Source organism: Cynocephalus volans, chromosome 3, assembly GCF_027409185.1.
Source record: "Cynocephalus volans isolate mCynVol1 chromosome 3, mCynVol1.pri, whole genome shotgun sequence".
Taxonomy (NCBI): domain Eukaryota; kingdom Metazoa; phylum Chordata; class Mammalia; order Dermoptera; family Cynocephalidae; genus Cynocephalus; species Cynocephalus volans.
The window spans coordinates 127,739,518-127,763,375 of NC_084462.1; the positions used below are offsets into that span (position 1 = coordinate 127,739,518).

The following is a 23,858-nucleotide window of genomic DNA, read 5'->3' on the forward strand; positions in this document are numbered from 1 at the left end:
GTACAAGCATTAGCAAGAGATCTCCAGAAAAACAGAACCTATATACATGTATATATACACATACACAAATACATACAGAAGGGTACTTCAAAAAGCTTGTGGAAAAAATTGAATTAAAAGATAATACAAGCACTTCCATGAACTTTTTGAAGACACCTTGTACATAGATATATAATTTGCTCACATGATTACAGAGGCTGAGAATTTCCATGATGTAGCATCTGAAAGCTGGAGAACCAGGGATGTCTGTGGAATAGTTCAGCTCAAGTCCAAATGTATAGTCCTAATGTGCAAGGGGAGGAAAAGAGGTGTCCCCGCTTCAGAAGAGAGAGATAGAACAAATATGCCTTTTTTCTGCCTTTTTTGTTCTATCTGGGCCCTCAGCATATTGTATGGCACCAGCCCACACTGGCTGACAGTAGATCTTCTTTGCTCAGTTCACTGATTCAAAGGTCAATCTCTTTCAGAACTACCCTCACAGACATACCCAGAAATGATGACTTACAAGATATCTGGGTATCCCTTAATTTAGTCAAGCTGATATCTAAAATTAATCATAAACACAGCTATGCTTATTTTCTCATTTCTTTCTGTATCATCTGTATCTGTTTTTGCACTACAGTAACAAAGTTAGTAGCAGCATCAGAGATCACTGGTGTAGTAAAAAGCCAAAAATATTAATTACCTGACCTTAAGAAACAAGATGACCCCTGACCTAACAGACCTGCACAAGTATTATTTAATTTTCTATGGAAATTACTTTTGTTTTATTTACTGTTGAATATTGAGAGTCTGGTCTCATGAAGTAACAGACTAAGATGCAGATTTTTGTCAGTAAAGATGCAAATGATTGCTGTTGAGTAGAGAAGATAACCTCAAAGGTTATGGTTTTATTGCCCTATGCATCATTAACCAATTTGTTTCCCAACTTGGCAAAATTTATTTTAGCACTGTTTTCTCAACTATGAAAAATTTCCTCACGTGATATTTTAAAGAGACTCACATCTTTCAAATTTTCTATTGAATGAGTTAAATAAAATTTGACTAATATACAGTCTATATTTGTATGAGAGCCATATATTTAACTTTTTGAAAATGATGCCTTGACACTTGGAATTATTTTGCTTTTTTTTTGTTAACTCTAAGAGATACACTCTGTTAAAACAAATTTCCTCTGATTAATGAGTTCCATGAATAACAAATTGTAATTTCAGTTGATTTTTATTCGTAAGACTTAAACCCATCTATTTCAACATTTCAGTTTTATTTGAGTCAAAGTGCTACCTTCTCTCACTAAGAAATAGCATTAGCTCAGAAAGCAGAAATGTTTCCCAGTCTTTCTCTTCCATCCTTTGGTCTCTTATGCGTCAAGCCTTAGGGAATCAAAAGGAGAAAGGAGAAAGTTAAATTTAGTTACATGTGCCTCATGTGAGTTGGTGACGCTAGGTTTTTATAAGTTGGAATATGAACAGTACCCAGTAGATAGTGAAAAAGTTGCTGTCCTCATTCTGCTGGTTACCAACAACAGAGAATGTGTGTATGTGGCTAATGAGAACTTAATCTTACAAATATCCTCAACACTTATCACGCCCATCTTTATCTAATTTTGCTTGTCACTTTTTCTCCCTACAGCTTACCATGCAGCCCCTTCCAAGTCTATAGCACAGAATTTAAGTCCGATCAACATGAATAGACCTCATACAAGTATATCATCACACATATCTCTTTAGAACCAAGAACAGGAGGAAGTAAAAGTTATCTGTCTAGTTCTCACTTCAAGACTTTCTGCACCAGCCAGATAGCGAGTCTGATGGCTAAACAGCAATTCTCTAGAGAACAGACTGACACTCTTCTCTTCTTGCAAACATCCACACATTTTACTGAAATTCTCTTATCTCTCCCCTTTCAGTTTCAGGGAGAAGAGCCAATCTAATGCCCTCATCCCTCCTCCAAGAGGGAATGTAGAAGGATAACATCTTATGGCAAAAACTGAAGTGCTATTGCCAAGATACAGCCTTTATATGTTTCCCACCCTTCCCACCATCTCTTCTTAATGAGGTTTTAAAACAAGTCAAGAATCTTTAGCACCTGGATTGTGGGAGTCGGGCACACCATTAACCAGGCCCTCTTTGAATTTAGCGTTGGAATTGCTAATGGTGTTGTTGCTAGTACTGTGCACTAAACATTCTTAAAATCTTAATGAGTACTTTGCCTCATCGTCTTACCTAAGATAGAACTTCTTTGTGTGTGGACATTCCTGTTATCTTAGGTCAGAGAGAGAACTGGGCGAATTTATCAAAAGGCTTACTGAAGGGAAAGGGGTCAACATTTTTCAAATGTAGAAAAATATATTAAGGCTGCTCAAGAAAGCAGGATAAAAGATACAAGTCGCCATGGTTTTCTGAGGTTTGTTTCATGTTTTAAGCATGAGAGATAGGTAGAAGCAGCTTTTCTGGTTGTGTAGGTAAAGGGAATGGGAAAGTTTAACAATATGAGAAGAATTTACAATTCACAGATAGTTTTTAAGTTTAAAATATATTACTTAGTCAAAACAAAATATGTATGCTTAGAGAAAGCCCAAGAAGCTCCAGTGGTGAGCCCTCTTTCCTTTGAGATAGACAAATGTAACCAGCCCAGAAGATGCTCTTATGCTTCAGGGAGTATAACTGACTTGAGTTCATATGTTGCCAAACCAACCTGAAGATGACAGGTGGATAGATTCTGGAGGCCCAGAGAAATGATTACAGAATCATAAATCACCTCAACATGCTTGGTGCTATATTGTTTTTGTTTTGTTTTAAGTGGAGGAATTGAAATAATACCTCACTTTCCATAACTTTATTTAGTAATATCATGTTCATAAAGATACATTTTTATAGCTAGAGAATAAACAGTACCCAAACATATAGGCTTAGAAAGTTTGTTATCTGCCAGTTTAATTTATCAGCAAATAACGCCATTGCTATTAAAATGAGACGTTTAAACTATTAATGTTTTAAAAAGTTTATATTTAAAAGCATATATTTTAAAAATTCTGGCCTTCATGAACGATTGCAAATGTCACATGAAGATATAAATTACATTTTAAAAAAGAAAATTACATGTTTGCAACTTTTTTAGGTAACAACTAAACAAAAATTTCATAAATATAATTTAAATATTCTACATCTATTTAACAAATATGGAATGCTTAAGGCATAGTAAAACCAGTTACATATTTTAATATTTTGTTTTCAGCACATAGTACACAAAATGCAGTCTTCAAAAGTATTTTTGAACAAAATGGTCATGCTTAACTTGGAAATTAATGTCAGTATAACTAATACTTACCATATTTATTCACTTATTCATTATAAATAATAACATTGTTACTAAATATTTTTTAAATAATGTATATACATTTTTGATTTGCTAAGTGATTTGCTTCACTGCCTAACAAAATATATTTTTTAAATTAAAGCAGGAAAATTTCAATCTTTTTGGTTTGTATTGTCTTCCAAAATATCCCTCAAAAGTAATAATTATGTTAGACTATGAAACAATGGTATTAAAATAATTTTTGCAAACTGTATAAATTGAATTAAATTATATACCAATCGAAGCTTATTTCACGTTCTAGCCCTCAAGCAGCATCTATGTATTTATGGTTTTTCTACTCAAATTTATTGTGTGACATTAAATTATAGGCAAATTTAACACATACACAAGCTTTCAATGCACCATGCGTGCCCTTATGCTTTTCCAGTAACTTTACAATTTGTGTTGACTACAGTAAAGCATTTATTACCCTTAATTGATCTTATACATACGAATTGCCGTTTAGAAAGCTTTTACCCTCATACATGAAGAATTTAAAATTAGCTTGATGAAATGAAGCTGAACAACATAATTCCAATGGGCAATGCATCCCCGATGGAAATGGTAAACGATCTTACTCTGAACCAGTTATTGATTCCTAGAAATGAACTGCAGAAGAGTTCAAAAATACTTTTCATAAAGATAGAAAGAAAGCCATTCCTCAGAGTCTAAGTATATGTATGTCACAAAGTTATTATTATTAGAGCTTAACTGTTTAGGGGATTTAAGTGTATTTTGATATAATTAATACATTGTTGAAAACACCAACTTCTTATAAAGATATTTTCAAAAATATATACTTTGGTGAGCATTCGTCTTTAGTGTTTTAATATTTTCACTTGAAATATAAGTTTAAATCTTTCTCAGAGGCCTCAATTAAAATAATTCTAGCTTTTCTGGAATAACAAAATATGTTCAAGTCTTGTTACTAACTCCCTGATGTCAGCCACATCGATTTTTAAAGTTTATATTTATTTCAAGTAATTTATTTTCTTTGTCTTTTCTTTATTAACCCCTTCTCCTGTTAAAATCTTAATATGTACATTTGGCTTTAGTGCCCATAGCCGTTAAAAGTTGGTGTGATACCAAAATAAATATTTAAATGGACTTTTTAAAATAAAGATCAGTTCACTGTCATGTGAATCAGAGCTGCTTACCAGTTCGGGTATGGGGGCACTGTGGTGAATGTCTTGATGACACACTGCCTTGTAGTGGTCTTATGAAGGATGGGCACAGTACATGTCACGTTGTGACTCTTTTCCCCTAGCCAAGAATAGGATCTCTGCAATCTACCTAAAAATAAATATGAGCAATGTTATAGACATCTAAGAAATGAGCCAGAGGGTCAGCATCAAAATGAGAAGGGTATCTGGTGCACATCAGGATGCCCCAGACACATTTGAAGTAGATACATTTTTTTAATAACAAAGGATATGGTAACTTTCCTGTATGTTCCCAAAGCAGGAGAAATGACAGCATGTGACTCATCTGAGATGCCAACTTCTCAGAATTCCCCAAATCCTCACTGAAATGCCTATCGGTTGATGAGGTAGCTCTTGTGAAATGAAATTATGCACAAACAAGAAAACCTCTATCTCATTCTTTGGATTCTCTTGTTTATGACTTCCAGACTCTTTCTGCCATCATTAATATGGCCTGTTTTCCATACATAACTCTGAATAGAATTCTTAGTGGTTAATGAGAGGCAAAGAGAATTCTCAAACTATTTCCAAGGCATTCACATGTTTTCACTATTCCATAGTAGAGCTTAGCCTCAGTACTGCTAGAGGCCACATAAAACTTTTAAAAACACTGACGTATTTTATCTACTGGATAGGGTCCTTTGAAGTAAACCGTAAAAATACTGGTTGAATGAAAATAACATTTTTAAAACTGAATTTGATAAAATCAAGAATGGTATGGGTATAGCTTTAATTGAAATTTAATTCACATGAAATCTATCTACTATAAAATTTGTTTATTTTGCATTTTGCTATACCACAACAAGCTCTTAGTATAACAAAATTTGTGCATTAATGTCATAATCCTGAGGAAGAAGTGAAAGAAAGGATTATTATTACCAGTCAGTCACTATGTGCTTGTTATGGGACTTTTACAGTATTTTGTCCTTTGTTTCTCTGCCTAATTGAAATAATGGTTTCGTCCAGTTATGACTAAGGATGTGGAGTAGGAGTGGAGGTTTTGTTTCTAAGTTCAAACAGATAATTTAAGGAACAGATAATTTAAGGAACAACATTATGAACAATGCCTCTGCAAAATCTTATCCGTCCTCCTAGAAACGTACATGTTATTGCTTTTCCTTTGCCTAAGATTATGCAAATTAAAGCAATTTTTTTCCCTTTTTTGCAAACAAGTAGACATGAGAAATACTCCTATAAAGGATGGTGAAGAATAAACACAGGCCACAGTTTTAGTCTGTTTTAAATTTTTGCTTGTTTGTTTAGTTTCAAACATTTATGTTAAACTGCAATAATGGAAACTCAGCAAAGTTAGGAACACAAAGCATATGAGTCAAAATCCTGAGTCGTAATATTAAAATTCATTCGGATGAAGAACCAGGCACCAAAAATCAGTTTCTTCAGAAAAACACAATTTATCACCATATATCTCATAAAAATGTGATGGAAGTAGATACTGACAGTTTTCTGTATAATAAGGCAGGGTGCCCAGAAATTATCTGTAGAGTAAATATGATTATTTATTTGACAAAAACAGATGTTCATTAAATTTTGTGTTGCATTTGTATTATTTTATTGACTGCCAGAAACTTTCTGAGATCTGTCATAGTTTCAATTCCACTTTGGTTTTGCAAACCCTACGCTGCAAATAAGAACTCCAGCGTGTCCATCACGATTTCTCCTAAACACTAGGTACTGCTGAATCTCAGATATAGCACTGAACACTTCTGCCATAGTGAATGGACTGGAGCTTGGATCATTCTAGAAGACAGGAGGGAGGGTGTCAGAATTTATTAACTGGTTCTCTCTTTGTGAGAAAGAACGGGACAACTAGGATCAAGGGGAAGTACAGGGAGAGAAGTGAAATCCAACTGGGAAAAGGAGTCCAGGTAGAAAGAAAAAGAGGATGCAACAAAGGGTTAGGACGGAGGGGATATTTTCTAATTTATTTAAAAAAAAAAAAATTGGCTAAGGCCACTTCCAACCTTAAGGAATGTTTATTGCTCCCAAAATAAGAAAAACTTGTCCTTATTTTATAATAACAAAAGTTTCAATTTTGTACTTTCTTCTAGATTTCCCTCTACGGAAAGGACTGTAGGATATGTTATTAGTACATAGACAAGCAGGTTTCTATTTAGAAACCTTCTGCAGTAGTGCCATTATGTGTCAGCAGAAGTAAACAGCCCAAGAAAGGGTAATTTTTAGAAACCTACTAATGCAGAAATATGAGTAAAAGGACATGGAACGTGAAGTAACTTGATTTTACTATGTGGAAAACAGCCCTGGAATTGACAGACTTAAACCTCTCACAGTGAAAATAGAACATGAGAAACATAAAATAGATTAACAGAGAAAGGAAATTAAAGAGAAGTAAGAAAAATATTCAAGATATCTTTGGAAAACATTTCCTTTAAATTTAAAGTGTGATGCAAAATTATGTAACAGTTAAATTTGACAAAGCATAAATATGGCAAGATCTATCTACTAGTTTTCACATACATTCCTAAGAAATCTTATATTATAAAAACAATTATTAGAACAAGCAAAAAGGTTTGGTGGCTAGCAATATTTAATCTGACAATAATAAAATTATTTTTCCTGATGTCATATTAAAATTTTGATTTTTTGTTATAAAATTTTATCTATAATATTTAAAGTCTACTATAAAAATTGAGGTTATTTTTACACGCAATTTGGGGCAGTATAAGGAGGCTTTCTTATCCCTATCCTCATAATTAGTCCAGAACTACTTAAAGAATTTTCCTGTCCTTATTCTGTAGTATTGTGCTATAAAGAGCCCAAGACTATTCAAAGTTAACACACCGAAAAACAAATAATTTGATTAAAAAATATACAGAGAACCTGAATAGACATTTCTTCAAAAAAATACATAAAAATGTCTAACAGATATATGAAAAAAAAAGATACTCAACCTCACTAATCATCAGGGAAATGCAAATTAAAACCACTATAGGATATTTCTCACACCCATTAGGATAGCTATAATCAAAAAGACAAGAGCTAACGAGTGTTGGCAAGGGTGTGGAGAACAGGGAACTCTTGTACACTGTTGGTGGGAATGTAGATTTGTGCAGTCAATATGGAAAATAGTATGGAGGATTCTAAAGAATTTAAAAATAGAATTACACACAGCAACTCCTTGTGTGTGTATAACGTAAGGAAATAAAATTTCCACCTCACGAGGATACCTACACTCCCATCTTCACTGTAGATTATTCACAATAGCCAAAATACAGAAACAACCTAGGTGCCTGTCAACAGACAAATGAATAAACTTTAGTGTATATATATTTATACATGTACATCTGTGTGTGTATAATGGAATATTATTTAGCCTTAAAAAAGTAGGAGATCCTGATATTTGTCATAACATGGGTGGACCTGGAATACATCCTGCTAAGTGAAATGACCAGAACCAAAAATAAAAATATTACATATTTTCACTTATATGCAGAATCTAAAAAAATAATAATAAAGTCAAATATACAGAGATACAATGTAGGTCAAAGAATGCAACATAGCAGATATGCAGAATAAAAACACTAGAGGTCCAATTGACAATATGAGGATTATAATTAACAATATGGTATCTCATATATGTGTGTGTGTGTGTGTACGTATGTATGTATGTGTGTGTGTGTGTGCATACTTTATTTAAATTTATTTAAATTTTTGTTTGTTTGTTTGGTGGCTAGCCAGTATGGGGTTCTGAACCCTTGACCTTGGTGTTACCAACACCTCACTCTAACCAAGTGAGCTATTTGGCCAGCCCTAATAATATTGTATTGTAGACAGATAAGGTGGAGAAGTATATAATGGACTTCCAAGTGGAGAATTACATAATTTCTGAAAACAGATATTTTCTAGACATTGCTATCCTTACCTCATATCTAAACACAGCCTCTTTAGTAGGGATTTTCTGTTGTTATTTTTATACAACATGATTTCTCTTACATGGTCACATGATTGGCCTAGGCATGAACCAACACATTTTCCTTCCTAGGAAATTTAGAAGGGGATGTGAGAGAAAATTAAAGAGGATAACATGTCTCCAGATATTTGGTCATAATATACAAAAGTGGAAGATTTTGATGTCCATATTTTCCCAAATATAAAAAGGAGAAAGAAAAGAATCAAGATTCAAGTCTGCATACAAACAGAAGAATAAAGCAGAGAGAAATAGAGGTCAGAAGAAGATAAAATAATATGGGCATTCTTGTTTATTTTTGTTTTGTTTTGTTTTTGACATATACCTATATTTTCATAAGAAATAATACATTTTTCTTGAGCTAACTCTAGCAGGTATTTATTTTGTAATGAAAATCCTATACAATATAATAAATTAAGAACATTAAAAGGACTATGGGGGGGGGGGTCCTAGGCAAGAAGCTGTGATCTGCAGCCCCTTCTGCCCAGAAGCAGGCAAGAGAGCATGCCCAGGATCCTAGTCAACGAGTCAAGGGCCGTACACCCCACCCAAAAGTAGGCAAGAGAGCGTGCTAAAAACACCACCTTAGCAAAGGTGGCCCACCACAGCCACCTCCCCAGCCACAGCTGCTGAAAAAGTAGCTCAACACCACAGTAGCAGCTACAAGACTGCAGGCAGACTTTCAGACACCTAACTGCACTGACACAAGGAGAGTCACCAAGAGAGACCAGAAAAAGAAGACGACATCTCTATCTTCAAAGCCCACTCCAGAGTTATAGAAGAAGCAACTGGTATACCAGATGGCCAGACATCAAAGTAGAGATACTAGAAATTTGAAAATTCAAGAAAATTTGACACCACCAAAAGAATGCAGTGGTTCTCTAATACCAGACCCTATATAGCAGGAAACCCTTGAAATGACTGAAAAGGAGTTCCAAGCAATAATCATAAGGAAATTCACTGAGATATGAGAAGACTCAGTTAGAAAATATAATGAAACAAACAAACAAACAAAAAAGAAATCCAGGATATGAAGGAGGAAATTTAGAGAGATTAATACCTTAAAAAGGCATGTAGCAGAACTCATGGAACTGAAAGATTCACTCAACAAAATAAAAAACACAACCAAGAGCTTAAGCAGCAGGCTAGAATAAGCAGATAAAAAAATTTCTGATCTTAAAGATAGTCTTGTCAAAATAACCCAGGTGGACAACAAAAATAAAAAAAGAAAATGTTTCCAAAAAAAAGGAAAGAAAAAAAGTTTAAAAAATGAAGAAAATCTAAGAGGACTGGCAGACAACATTTAAATCATGGGTGTTTCAGAAGGGGAGGAGAAAGTAAAAGGCATGGAAAACATATTCAACCAAATACTAAAGGGAAACTTCCCAAGTATAGGGAAAGACATGGACCTTCAGATCCAGGAGGCTCAAAGATCCCCAAACAGATTCAACCCAAAAGGATCTTCTGCAAGACACATTATAGTCAAACTGGCAAAGCTCAAAGACAAAGAGAGAATCTTCAAAGAAGCAAGAGAAAAGCACCAAGTCATCTACAAGAGATTCCCTATCAAAATAACAGCAGACTTCTCAAAAAAAACCTCTACAGGCCAAAAGAAAATGGAATGATATATTCAAAATACTAAAAGAAAAATACTGCCAACCAAGAATACTGTCTCCAGAAAGGCTATCCTTCAGAAATGAGGAGAAAGTAGTATATTTTCCAGACAAAAACTGTGGGAGTTTACCACACATGACCAGCCCTACAAGAAATCCTTAAGGAAGTCCTGCATCTAGAATCTGAAAAACAACAATCACTACCACAAATACACAAAAAACGGTCAAAACCCACGGGTAGAGCAAAAATCCAAATGAGAAAGAGAGAGAAACTACATTTTACCACCATAAAAAGCCACAGTGACAATGCAATAATGCCTGCTCTTTATTTCTGATTTTAATAATTTCAGCCTTCCTTCTTCTTGGTCAGTTTAGTTAAAGGTTTGCAAATTTTTCTAATCTTTTCAAGCAATCAACTTTTGGTTTTGTTTGTTTCCTCTATTGCTTTTTAAATTCCCTATTTCATATATTTCTGTTGTAATCTTTCTTATTTCCTAATTATATCTGTTCTTGGTTTAGTTTGCTCTTCTTTTTCTATTTTCTTAAGGTAGAAGTTTACATTACTGATTTGAGATTTTTCTTATTTTAAACATAGGTGTTTACAAGTATAAATTTGTCTCTAAGCACTGCATGAGCCCTGCATCCTATAAACTTTGATATGTTGCACTTTTAATTTTATCTCAAAGTAAAATACTCTCTGATTTCCCTGTAATTTTTCTTTTTACTTGTTGTTTATTATTTAGGAGAGTGCTGTTTAATTTCCACACATTTGTGAGTTTTCTAAATTTCCTTCTGTCATTGTGGTCAGAGAACATAATTTTTATGATCTTGGTCTTTTCTAAAGAAAAGAAAAGAAAAAATCTAAACAACAAAAAAATAGTTCATGAAAAAATTTCCATTACCTTTCAATTCTATTTTTACATGAACTTTTTGAAGCCCCCTTGTGTTTATATTCTGTTTTATTGAATTTTTATGCAATTTATCTTGCTAAACTTAGGTATTTAATTTTTGTTCTTGATTTCATTTTATTAAGTGGACTTGTTGATTTGTTTAGAAATTAATTTGTCTTTGAAAAGTTTATTCATCTTCCTCTGTTGAAATTAATTTGATATCTACATGCTTTTGGAAGACATTAGAGAGCTATTTCAAATAATTGTAGAGATTATAAAATTAAATATGTAAATTTTAATAAGTTTTACATCTCCAGTTTTTGTGAAAATTTGAAGTCCTACTTTCCACAGAGTATTTTGTTATTCATCTGTTATTCAGTTTATGTATTTGTTATTTGAACTAAATGTGCCTATCCTTTTTAAATAAATAAATAAAAAGCATACAGAAAATTTTTTCTTCCAACCTTGAAAGAAAGAACAGAGTTTGGTAGGGAATTTGTAAATATAAATGCAAAACACATACCAAAATCAGTGTTTGGTTATCAGGAATCAGGAAGATTGGAACTGACCCATAATTTTGTATGGCTTAGAAGGTGCAATATGAGCTTATTTCTTCAGGTCAAATAGAAGGAACTCGGAACTTCTTTTCTCTTTTATCTCTAATTTATTTATCTCCTTGTCAGTACAGATTTGACCATTTTGTTTCTACTGTCCAATCTTCAAATATATGATATTCAACAGCTCTTGAGTTTGCATGTTAGACATCTGTTCATGTGGACAGAGTATGCAATCTCCATCAGTTTCTGTTCCAATTTCCCAGTAAAGGAAGTCATGGTGGTCAGCTCTGAACCAATCAACTACCCTGGACTATAGACAGTTCCTTTCATTCCTTTGTAGAGGTCCACATAGCCAGTAAAGTATGAGATGGGGTGAGAACTACAGAACTGTTCATGTCAGGGCAGTAGAACCCTCTCATTCCCCACAGACTTAATTAAACATCTTGGGAAATCAGTTTCTTTATTTCCAAAATGAACCAAAGTGCCAAACATTCTCTAAACTCAACATGCCATGAGAGAAAAATGCATATTTTGATTTCTTCTTTCAGGTTTCAATTAAAACTTTCTGGCAAAATATATTGAAGATTTGAACATTTTAAATACTTATCTAAATTGTATTCTAAAAAGCATCCATTAATAATTTATTTAATACTAAGCACTTGCTTTGCTGTTCTGTGGTCTCTAATCATAATCAAATACATCCTTTCTTTTCTTCTTCAAGTTTTGTATTATATATTTTAGTATACCTCAAAACAAAAATTTCATAGAATCCTGAAAAAAACAAGTACTAACATTTGTGAAATATGAGAACAATTTTTCATTTTTCTATGTCTCCTCTGAATCTACTACAGGATACTTCAATATTATGAAACCAGTGCTTTTATTGGTAAATGGGAGGCAATATTATTTTATTATAAATAGGGGGCAATATTATTGAAATCTACCTTGGGAAAATTAATAATTTTCATATGAAACTCCTACTAAAATTGCCATTAATTTATCCTTAACCAAATAACTCTAATAAGCAACAAATAATATTAAATGAATCATGATTTGACTAGGCCTATCCAAAATTAATATATTAACTTCTTGTTTTAATCATCACAAACTAAAACATTTACATTTATTAATGAGTTTCTCCTTGAAGCTTTGTAAAATCTTATTTCATTTGCTAAAATAAAATAAAAACAAGTTAAAGCAAATATAACGCAAAGGAAATAAATCTATGAGCAGAAAAGAGAATACCTAAAAGAGGATGATTAAGATTGACAAATTACAGGTAAAATTTGTGGTTAAGAAAAAGAAGTAATCAATGATTTCTCCTGAAGTCATCAGTGGCAGCTCCTAAAGACTTATGATTCTCAAATGTTCATCTCCAGATCATATATTTGCCTTTAATTCTAGACTAATTTATACTGAAACCTAAAAAACATTTGTATAGGAATGGCTATTCCACAGTGAAACTTGAAAAAAAGGATGTAATTTTTACATCCGTCTAAACTTGAGCTTTTCCTCTATATTCTATGTCTCTGAAAACCACTTCACTGTGAAACTAGTTACCAAAGGTAGAAAACAAACACCACCCTATCACTTTTCAGTGTTTTTGCTAAGACCAAGGGTAGTGTCTGTTCTTATCAGTTTAATAGCGATACATGCTCTATTCAAATGATATCCCAAATTTCTCCTTCTCCTCTGTATACTGTATATCCAAACATTCATAAAGCACTGTTATTCAACCTTTTAACCATTACCTAGATCAACTTCCTCTTCTCCATCTCACCATCATTGCATTATCTTAGGTTCATGTTACATCTGAGTCAATGAAATATTGGAAGACTTTCTATCAGTACCCTGTCTCTGATTTTTACTCTTTTAAGTCATTTCTTCACACTGCTACCAGTATAATCTTTTCAAATAAAAATATAATCATAATATGACCTGCACATATTATTTTCACCTCAACAATGAAAATCTCATTTGGTAAACACACCAGACTTTTAACAATATTGGCCCCACTTACATGCCCAGACCAGACACAGTTACTCTTACGAATCTTCAGAGTGCACACTTTATCAGTATAGGACTACTTGTGCTTTCCTGAGTATTACCTGCCCTTACACTTGCACCCTCACAGCACCATCTTTAAATAACCTTTAACTATTTAGGTTCAAGTATCTTGTCTTCTTTCTCTAAAATGTTTAATGAATAATTCTCTGCTCCAATATGTATTGTGCACATATTTTTATTACAGAAATTATCTTGACATATATGTTCATGTATATGCATACATATATACACATACAAATAGATAAACAAAATGCACACCTACATATAGGTATATATGTATATATGAATCTATTTGAATATACAAAAAGTTACTAACCATATTATGAAACTTAGACTAGTGCTTGGCACATCAGGGTCATTCAGAAAATTGTGTAAATGAGTAGATCACATTAATATTTCTGTGTGTTCTGATAAATATGCAGGCAAGCTGTCACAAGGTGTTATGTAATATGATGAAATAGCATCCCTGGACTTAATCATTCTACTAATTTACCTAAAAATATCAGTATAAAAAATGTGAATGTCATCTGAAATAGGATTGGTAATATGAAAAATAAAAACGTACTTTTTTTTCTGGCAGTGGGACAGGACAGCGAGTACCAGAAATGTTCACAGGAAGGACAGTAAGATTTAAATGCTAGATGTTAATAGTTATTTACACAGACCTACATAAATATAGTCAACTGATCTTTGGCAAAGGAGGAAAAGCAATAAGATGGGGAAAAAAGGCACCCTTTTGAACAAACAATGCTAGAACAAATAGACATCCACATGCAAAAAATGAATCTAGACATTGACCTTACACCCTTCACAAAACTTAACTCAAAATGGATCTCAGACCTAAATGCAAAATACAAAACTATAAAACTCGTAGAAAATAACATAGGAGAAAATTTAGATGGCCTTGGGCATGTGCTATGGATTGGATGTTTGTGTCCCTCCAAAATTCATGTGTTGAAGTCCTAACGCCCAAAGTGATGATATTAGAAGGTAGGACCTTCAAGAGGTGAATAAATCATGATGTAAAGCCCTCATGATTAGGATGAGTGTCTTGTAAGAGACCTCAGAGACCTAGCCCCTTCTATCATGTGAGGACACAGAGAGATGTCCATCTATGAAGAAAGTGGGTGTTCACCAAACACTAAATCTGCTGGCAACTTGATCTTGAACTTCCCAGTCCCTGGAACTATGAAAAAAATTTCTGTTGTTTATAAGCCACCTAATCTATGGTATTTGTAAGAGTAGCTCCAATAGGCTAAGACAGCATGGAGATGACTTTTTAGGGGGTACAGCACGAAAGGCACAATCCATGAATGAAATAATTGATAAGCTAGACTTCATTAAAATTAAAAACCTCTGCTCTAAGAAAGATACTGTCAAGAAAATGAGAAGACAAGCCACAGACTTGGATAAAATATTTACAAAAGACATATCCAATAAAGGACTGTTCTCCAAAACATAAAGCAACTCATAAAACTCAACAATAAAAAGTGAACGACCTGGTTAAAAAATAGACAAAAGACCAGAACAAACACCTGCCAACGAAGATATATAGATGGCAAATAAGAATATGAGAAGATGCTCCCCTTCTAAGTTGTTAGGGAGGTGCAAACTAAAATAGTGAGATAGCACTACAACCCTACTGAAATGGGCAAAATCCAGAACACCGACAACACCAAATCCTGCTGAGGATGTGGAACAGAAACTCTTGTTCTTTGTAGTAGAAATGTAAAATGGTACAAACACTTTGGAAGACAGTTTGGCAGTTTTTTTACAAAACTAAACATGCTCTGAACATATGATTCATCCATCACACTTTTTGGTATTTACCTAAAGGAGTCACAACCTTTTGTATTCCATAAGTATATACAATTATAATTTGTGATTTTACAATAAAATTTTTAAAAGTTGTGTTCACTCATAAATCTACACACAAATGTTTATAGCAGCTTCGTTCGTGATTGTCAAAACTTGGAAGCAACCAAGATGTCCTTCAGTAGGTGAACTGATAAATAAACCAAGGTACATCAAGACAAAGGAATATTATTGAGCACTAAAAAGAAATGATCTATGAAATCAGGAAAAATATGTAGAAACCAAAAATGTATATACTAAGTGAAAGAAGTCAGTCTGAAAAGGCTTCATACTGTATGATTCCAACTGTATGACATTCTGAAAAAAGCAAAACTATGGAGACAGTAAAAAGATTAGTGGTTGCCATGGGTTACAGGGGATGAAGGAATAAATAGACAAAGCCCAGAAAATTTTCAGGGCAGTGAAACTATTCTTTATGATACTATTCTGGTGGATACGTGTCACACCAAGAATTAATCCTAATGTAAACTATGAACCGTAGGTGGTGATGATGCATTAATGTACGTTAATCAATCATAACAAATGTACAACTCTGGTGCAGGAGGTTGATAGTGGGGAAGGCTGTGAGTGCGTTGGGGAATGGAATATACAGGAAAACTTTGCACTTTCTGCTCAATATTTCTGTAAATCTAAAACTTCTCTAAAACATAAAGTCTATTTCAAAGAAAAAAATGAAATTAACTATGAAATTAATCTGTCAGATATAAAACATTATTGATTAGATTTTAAAAAGTAACTTTTAAGTGTCAGTACATAATTACCAATATAAATTTTTCAATTACTTTTTTCTGTCATAAGAAGGCATTAAGGTATATGAAATATGCTGATTTAATTAACATTTATTTAAAACATTTTTTAATTATATTTTTCTTAGATTTGACAAAACATCGACTGTTAGTCAAAGCAACACAATTTAGATTTTGCCATTTATTCCTGCTTGAATATGAAATTATATAATATTCTACTCACACTAGTTGTCCATATATGATGATTAAATTTCATGTTTGCTGTTAGCAAAATAAAATTTCAAAAATAAAATATTCCAACATCACACTTACTGAATTATTTCAGGAGTACAGTCTTCCAGCTCTAAGATCCAGGCCTATTTCAAAATTCATTAAAGTGAATTTCCCAGGCTAAACACAGTACTTAGATAATGTCAACTTATAGCCAAATAATTATGCCAAGATTGAAAGTTATGTATTTTAGTTGTTAAAAATAAATTGACATCTGCATTTACTATTTAAATGTTTTATTATATAAATTTAATAATTAGAAGAAAATCTATTTAATATTAATTTTCACATTAAAATAATATACATATATAAACATGTTTAAATAAATCATATAACGTAACAACCTATCATCAGCTGGTATTAAAACCATGAACAAATATAAAGTTTCAGTGATTTTTGGCCAAAAAAATAATAAAAATGTTTTCTGAATGTTTCTAGATTAAACTTTAAAATGTTCCATTTGTAAATTTGAGATTGCAAACATCAGATGTTCAGATATTCAGAGTATCACTAGCACGTCAGCTAAATGGGGTATCTTTGTTTTTGTTGCTCTTCTATTTTACACATTATTATATACCCCATAGTAAGACTCAGGCTTGATACCTGGTAGACATGTGATAGATATAGTCAAAATCATTGACTTAAATAAGTAATCCAACTTTTAGAATATAAACTTCAAAAAGTTAAAATCACATTTAAATCTGAAATTTTTAGAAAGACGATTTAATTCAAATGTTAGCAACAGGGAAAAGCACGCATCAAGGAAAAACTCTTTTGTTACAAGATACCTAGAAACGTTGGACATAATTCACTTTTTTATTAAATGCATAGGTGAGTTCGTGATGAAATAAAGGTTATCCCAGGAAGGAAGATGCAAAACAGCAGGAAACTAGAGAGGGTAGCTGAAGAATAGGTGACAGCTGCTCTCGGGACATCAAGCCAACCTCATAAAACACTATGTAAACCTATTCTATCTTAAAACTATGTGCACATACAACTTTGATAAAATAAATAAAATTTCATGTACATAGAGTCAAGAATTTTTAGGAAAAGAAATAAGAAAGGGAGGAAGGTAGAGATTATGAAACATTAAAGATCAGCAAGAAACTAGAGCACAGTGAAGACTCTCCTTTGGCTACAGTTTTCAGCTGAGGAAGATAGTGTCATTTCATCATGGGAGGGAGGTGGGAGTGAGGGCATAATGTGTAACCTTCAACTGTTAGTAATTAGACATTATGTACAAAAAAATTTAGAACCCTTTTAATTACATGCTGTTGAAGGTTACAGTTGTTTCTAGAGCCACAAATGGCATGGGCCATCTTACCTGGAGTTACAGTAGTGGTCTCAGAGAACTCCTCAGGCCTTTTACCTCATTATTATTATTTTATTCGAAGTATTTTTGTCCTCTTTAGTCCATCCAATCAAATTATACTGTGTACTTATTGGGTCAGAAGACTTCTGCTGGTGTCTGCAAGATATACATTGTCTGCAAGATATATATATATATATACACATATATACACAAATATATTGTCTACTATCAAACTGCTCCAGTCTAGAGAAAGAGAAGGCAAATATTCAAGTTAACGTAATAAAATGGTAACGAAATTTGACTGGGTTAGAAAATAGCAAGTAACTTCAAGTTTAAAAATAAAGGAAACAATACAAAGTAGGAGCAGAAAAAAATTCTTCGTGGTGTTAGCATTTGAACTGAATATTGAATTGAGGAATAAAACAGGGAAAGTGAGTAAAGATTTAGTGAAAAGTCCATTAGTACATTTTGGTCTAGGGTGAGCTACCTGTAAAGACTACAAATTGGGCTTGCCTGCACCCTGGCCAAGAGGAAGCTTGGCACAAGCTAGTTAGACATACAGAGCCACTGAGCTGGAAATTATGGGGGTGTGTGTGGGGAGCCGCCCTACCGCGCTGCAATCGCCATTACAAGATGGCGCTGACATCCGGTGTCACAAGATTGAAATGCGCGCGCTTGGATTTCCCCCACCTCTGATCTCCGCCTCTCCCGTGTCGTCATCTGGGCTATCAGTGCGACCGCCAATTAGGAAAGGACACGTCCTAAGCGAGGGACTGATTGATATATAAGGGGACGGGTTTCTCCTGTTCGGGGTCTCCGCCCTAGTAGCTTGTGCACTGCCTCTCAAGTTGCATTAAAGCTTTACTGCAGAAGGATCCTGTGTGTACCGCGTCTTTCTTGCTGGCGAGAGAGCTGCGCGGGACAACTGGTGCCGAAACCCGGGAAATACTTTACATCGTCAGCACCTTCGGAGACCCCTTGGCAACAAGGAGGATTCAGAACTGCAGGGAGGTAAGTTCAGAGAGGCATGCTTGTCCTTGACTTTGGGTTGGGTCTGTCACTTCCATGAAAGGGATTGTTTGAGGTTTCTTTCTGAAATGCCTTGCCACCGAACGTGTTGATGTTGCTTGCTGGTGTGGTCAGACTGACGCTGCATTAGAAACAGTAACAAACTGGGTAGAGACCTTGATCGCAAGCTCGCGGAGGGGGACCTGCGTATGCGCACCAAGACGCTTTGGAAATTTGTTAAAAATTGTCTAGAGGATGAGGGCTGTAAGCCGGTGGTGATAGAAGGACAAAATACTTTAGAGGAAGTCCAGGACAGCATGTCAGAAACTGAACGGAGTGAGAGGATGGGTACCCGCAAAAGGAGAGACGTCTCCAGTAAGAAAAAGGGCCCTCCCGGTAAGTCTACTGACGAGGGAGTGAAAAAGGAAAGAGGCCCTCCCGGTAAGTCTACTGACGAGGGAGTGAATCAATACCCAAATAAATCTCAGAGAAAAAAGGATAGCCTTTACCCTGTAGAGGCCCCTAATACTATGACTTTGTTTAGACAAAAGAGGGATTTTGGTATTACCACAGCAATAGTTACCGCTGTATCCTTGGCGGCAGCTGCAGCCACAGCTGCGGCTGTGTCATTGGGCACTACGGTTCAAACTGCCACCGCATTAAATAATTTGTCCTCCGCCGTGGCCCAAGCCCTGGAGACACAATCTGGGATAAATGCTCAGCTGAAAGGAGGACTGATGGTGGTCAGTATGAGAATTTTACCAGGGCTGCGAATTTGTCTAATCAATTGTCTGAGTATCTTTTAGGAAATTGGACAGGACACTTCGATTCCCTGATGGACCAACTGCGTGTTGCCATTGTGTCCGTGAATTCAACAAGAGTGGATGTCTCCTTTGCGGATGGATTGTCCTCCTGGATTGGATCCGCCATGTCCCATTTCAAAGAGTGGGCGGGAGTAGTTGGAGTTGGCATGCTTCTAAGTGGGGGATTGTTGTTATCATTATGGCTGGTCTGCAAATTGAGAGCCCAGACACGGAGAGATAAGGTGGTCATAGCCCAAGCGCTTATAGCTTTGGAACAGGGAGCCGATCCTGGTATTTGGCTATAATGTATAAATCTCCCCCCTTCTTCTTCATTTGTTCTTCCTTCGGCTGGCCTCCCTGACAATCGATCAGTGGAGTTCGCCCTTGCTCACACTGGCCCATATTTTAAGGTTCGCTCCAGTAGATCCAGAGACGGGCAACTTCCCCCCAGACATGTACCAACCTAAGACATGGTGCCCGGTGGCGATAGGGTTAACCTGTGACGGGTAAGGTCATAGTCTGAAAAAGGGGGTCGACCCAAGACAGGACTGCTGGCAAAAACATTTTATGGCCATTAAGCTTGTACCAGCCTCCTTTTATAATAAAGAAGGGGGAGGTGTGGGGAGCCGCCCTACCGCGCTGCAATCGCCATTACAAGATGGCGCTGACATCCGGTGTCACAAGATTGAAATGCGCGCGCTTGGATTTCCCCCACCTCTGATCTCCGCCTCTCCCGTGTCGTCATCTGGGCTATCAGTGCGACCGCCAATTAGGAAAGGACACGTCCTAAGCGAGGGACTGATTGATATATAAGGGGACGGGTTTCTCCTGTTCGGGGTCTCCGCCCTAGTAGCTTGTGCACTGCCTCTCAAGTTGCATTAAAGCTTTACTGCAGAAGGATCCTGTGTGTACCGCGTCTTTCTTGCTGGCGAGAGAGCTGCGCGGGACAGGTGTGCTTGTATATGGAGAGTAATTTTAGGGATAGACTTATGAGAAAGAATAAGCATCAGTAAACTGTAATAATAGTTGGAAAGGCAGAAAAGCCACGAATATAGGGTGGTGATGCAGAATCCCAAGAAGAGTCTCATAAATAAGATGGGCTGGTAAGGAGCAGTAAGGCTTCAGATAGTCAGCAAAAAAAGGACTAAATAAGGTTTTTGAATTCTGTCATCACTAGCAAGCTGGTTAGATTTGGAGATCAGTGTCAGTGGAGGTCAAAGGTTGTGAGTGTGTGCATACAAGACGACAGGCACTATTATAAATGTGTTCCATGTGTTAACCCATTTATCATTCCAAGAACTCCATGAAGTAATTTATATTATTAACACAAATATAATACTTATATATTAATAATTTTCTCAGATGAAGGAGATTAAGGTCTTGAAACATGCTATGAAATATAGAAGATACAAGGTAAACAAAATGAGGTAATAAGCAAGGGGTTACTGTTATTACTTATATCTCTCACTCATTCTTTCAGCAATACCATATGTCTGATATTGATCTTAAATATTGCCTTTCATTATTGATGCAACCAATGCACATGATACATAATGTCACTGCCTCATATGTAGAGCATATAACATAATTGACCATTTTATAAAATATTTTATAAGCATATTTTAAGCAGCATCTTATGAAATAGGTCTCAACATCAAGGTTGTCTCTGGGGCTGATAAGTTAAGGGTCTTTTTTTGACTTGCCATTGATATCAATGATTAGAAAAATCTCTTGAGCTTGTCTTACAGATGATAGGGTTACCAGTTTAGAAGAGACTGCTATGTGTTAGAAATAAATGCATCCTCATCATGTCTATATCTAGACTATTATGCATTTGGGGACCATCTGAGACCATCTCTAACAATTTTAATGCAACAAAGATTTGGAGGAGGCTGGAATTATGAACTTAGAGACAAAAACAGTGTTAGCAAGTACAAAACAAAATACATTCTCAGAGTTTGGAGAAAAAGCAAGAGTGAGGGTAAAAGTGCACAGCCAGATTCACACTTCTATCGGGCTCTTTTACAGGTAAGTAACATGTTGTTCAGTTGACCTTGGGAATATGTGTGTATATTCAATAAAGCAACAAAAGTGGAGATGTTAGGACAACCCTACTCTAGAAAGAGTAACCATTTAGGGGATGGATACTTAGCATCAAGCTATAAGTAAAACTTGCCAAATTATAGTGAGAGATGACATTACATCACATTAGTTGAGGTAGACTAAAGTCAAAACATTTTTTCCAAGTTAAGAAATAAATGTGATTTTTCATGCTGAAACAAATAGTGGAGATCACCAAAGTCCAGCAACTGGAAGATATGAACTACAGGGAAAAGTGATGAAAAATCTAGGGTTATGAGTACCTTGTTGTGAACAACTTTGGTGATTAGGATACGTAAAGTATAAGTGGAAGCCACAGTGCAACTGAGTACTACTAAAGTTTGTATAAGTCAAGTTAATAAGGATCACCATGAGTAAAAATAATGGGAATAATAGTAGTTGAATAACGTGAGTATGTAATGGGGAAAAATACTTCACAATTAAAAATATAAGAAAAGGACATTTCTGATAAAGGTACATCTTAATGTTAGTTATTGGTTGCCTAAGTACAGTAAAAATTACTGTAATTGAGAAATTCAAGGAACACTGAGGCCAGAATTTTAGAAGAGTTTTCACTGTGCATTTTTAAGATCTTGAAAATGATGGTAGAGGATGAGTTGAATTAAGAAAATTGGGATCCACAAGCGGAAATCACTGAAGGAAGTGGATATTTGGTAGATGGGTCCAATAGGAAAGACAGTAGAGGGGTATCAGAATGCAAATCACACGGAGCAGGGTTGTTGGGAGACAGTAGATCTGATGGAAGAGGGGGCCAAAACACATTTACGTTTTTTTCCCCCCAAAGTCATGAATATTGAAAAGAAATTAAGAGAAAGAACAGTTTACTTTGTAGAGCAACTCAAAAGACATAGTAAGAGTGGAAAAGATTGCAATTAATGAGACATTGCATATTGGATAGAAAAGTCAAAATGTAAAGGAAGTTTGTTCATGATAAGGTTGTTATCAAGGAGAATTTCCAAAGCTTAATTGTAGGAGAATCACACTCTAATGCACGTCATATTTATTATTTGATTTAGTTAATCAAAACATAGGAAGAGCCATTAAAATTTAGCAATTTGCTGTGCATTACAAAATATGTTTATTTTTCAGTCTGAAATAATAAGGGCGTACTATTCTACCATATTTTTTATAAGGCCTATCAATTATTTGGACTTTGCCACTGGCATAGTAAAAAATCAAACACACTCAAATAAATCCAAGGATCCATCCACAATAAAAGAATATGTGATTTCTAGTGAGGCTTTGAATTAAACCTTCCTGGAATCACAATGATCTAAATCCTGTTGTTATGAGATATTTACATTCAAGGCCATGTAAGTCATTAACAGAGGTAATCATATTCAATATACTGTTTCATAAACTTCAAATGCCATTCTCCTGGAACTTGTGGTGCACTGTTAAAATGTCAAAAATAAAGCATTACTGAGATTGTTAATGAAAGAATCCTAATACAATACTTAATATTCTAGAAAATAGGTATAATGACAAATGGCAATTACTTTTCTTGTTCTAGAAGTATTAGGTTTTACAAGGATACTTCAAAAAGTCCATGGAAGCACAGAATTAGAATATAATCCAAATCTTTCCATGAATTTTTTAAAGTACCCTTGAATATTGCAAAGTTAATAAAGTGAAATTATTAGCACTTTAAGTAGTCATTACTTATTTACTTATGAAAACTAAAAAACTATCATAAATGGTGTAAACATATTTTATTGAAAACAGATGCATTCAGTACCTTTGAGAAATAAAATATTACATGTTTCTAGAAATCAAAGGCAAATTTATCTGTTCAAGTCAATAATTCTGTAGTTCATTTGATTATTCAGTAAAATTTAAGTGCTAACTCTGGTTCCAATCCAATGCTAGCTGCCAGAGATAAAAAGATAAACAAGAAATGGTAAAGATAGCTTATTGTAAATTATAAACATCACTAGCATTTTATACAGAATACATTTCACAATATCAATACAGAAATTTTAAACATGTGGCTGCTAAATTGTCTTGGGATTATTTAATTCTTATTTAAAACATTAACTATCAGACCCTGAATGTACTAGTAATAGTTAATATACTGGAATATACTATCCT

At 34.6% G+C, this 23,858-nt stretch overlaps 1 pseudogene; it reads left to right on the forward strand.

Moving 5' to 3' along the window:
• The first annotated feature begins 13,151 nt into the window (after nt 1-13,151).
• Nucleotides 13,152-13,254, forward strand: LOC134374129 (U2 spliceosomal RNA; annotated as a pseudogene).
• Nucleotides 13,255-23,858: the final 10,604 nt, after the last annotated feature.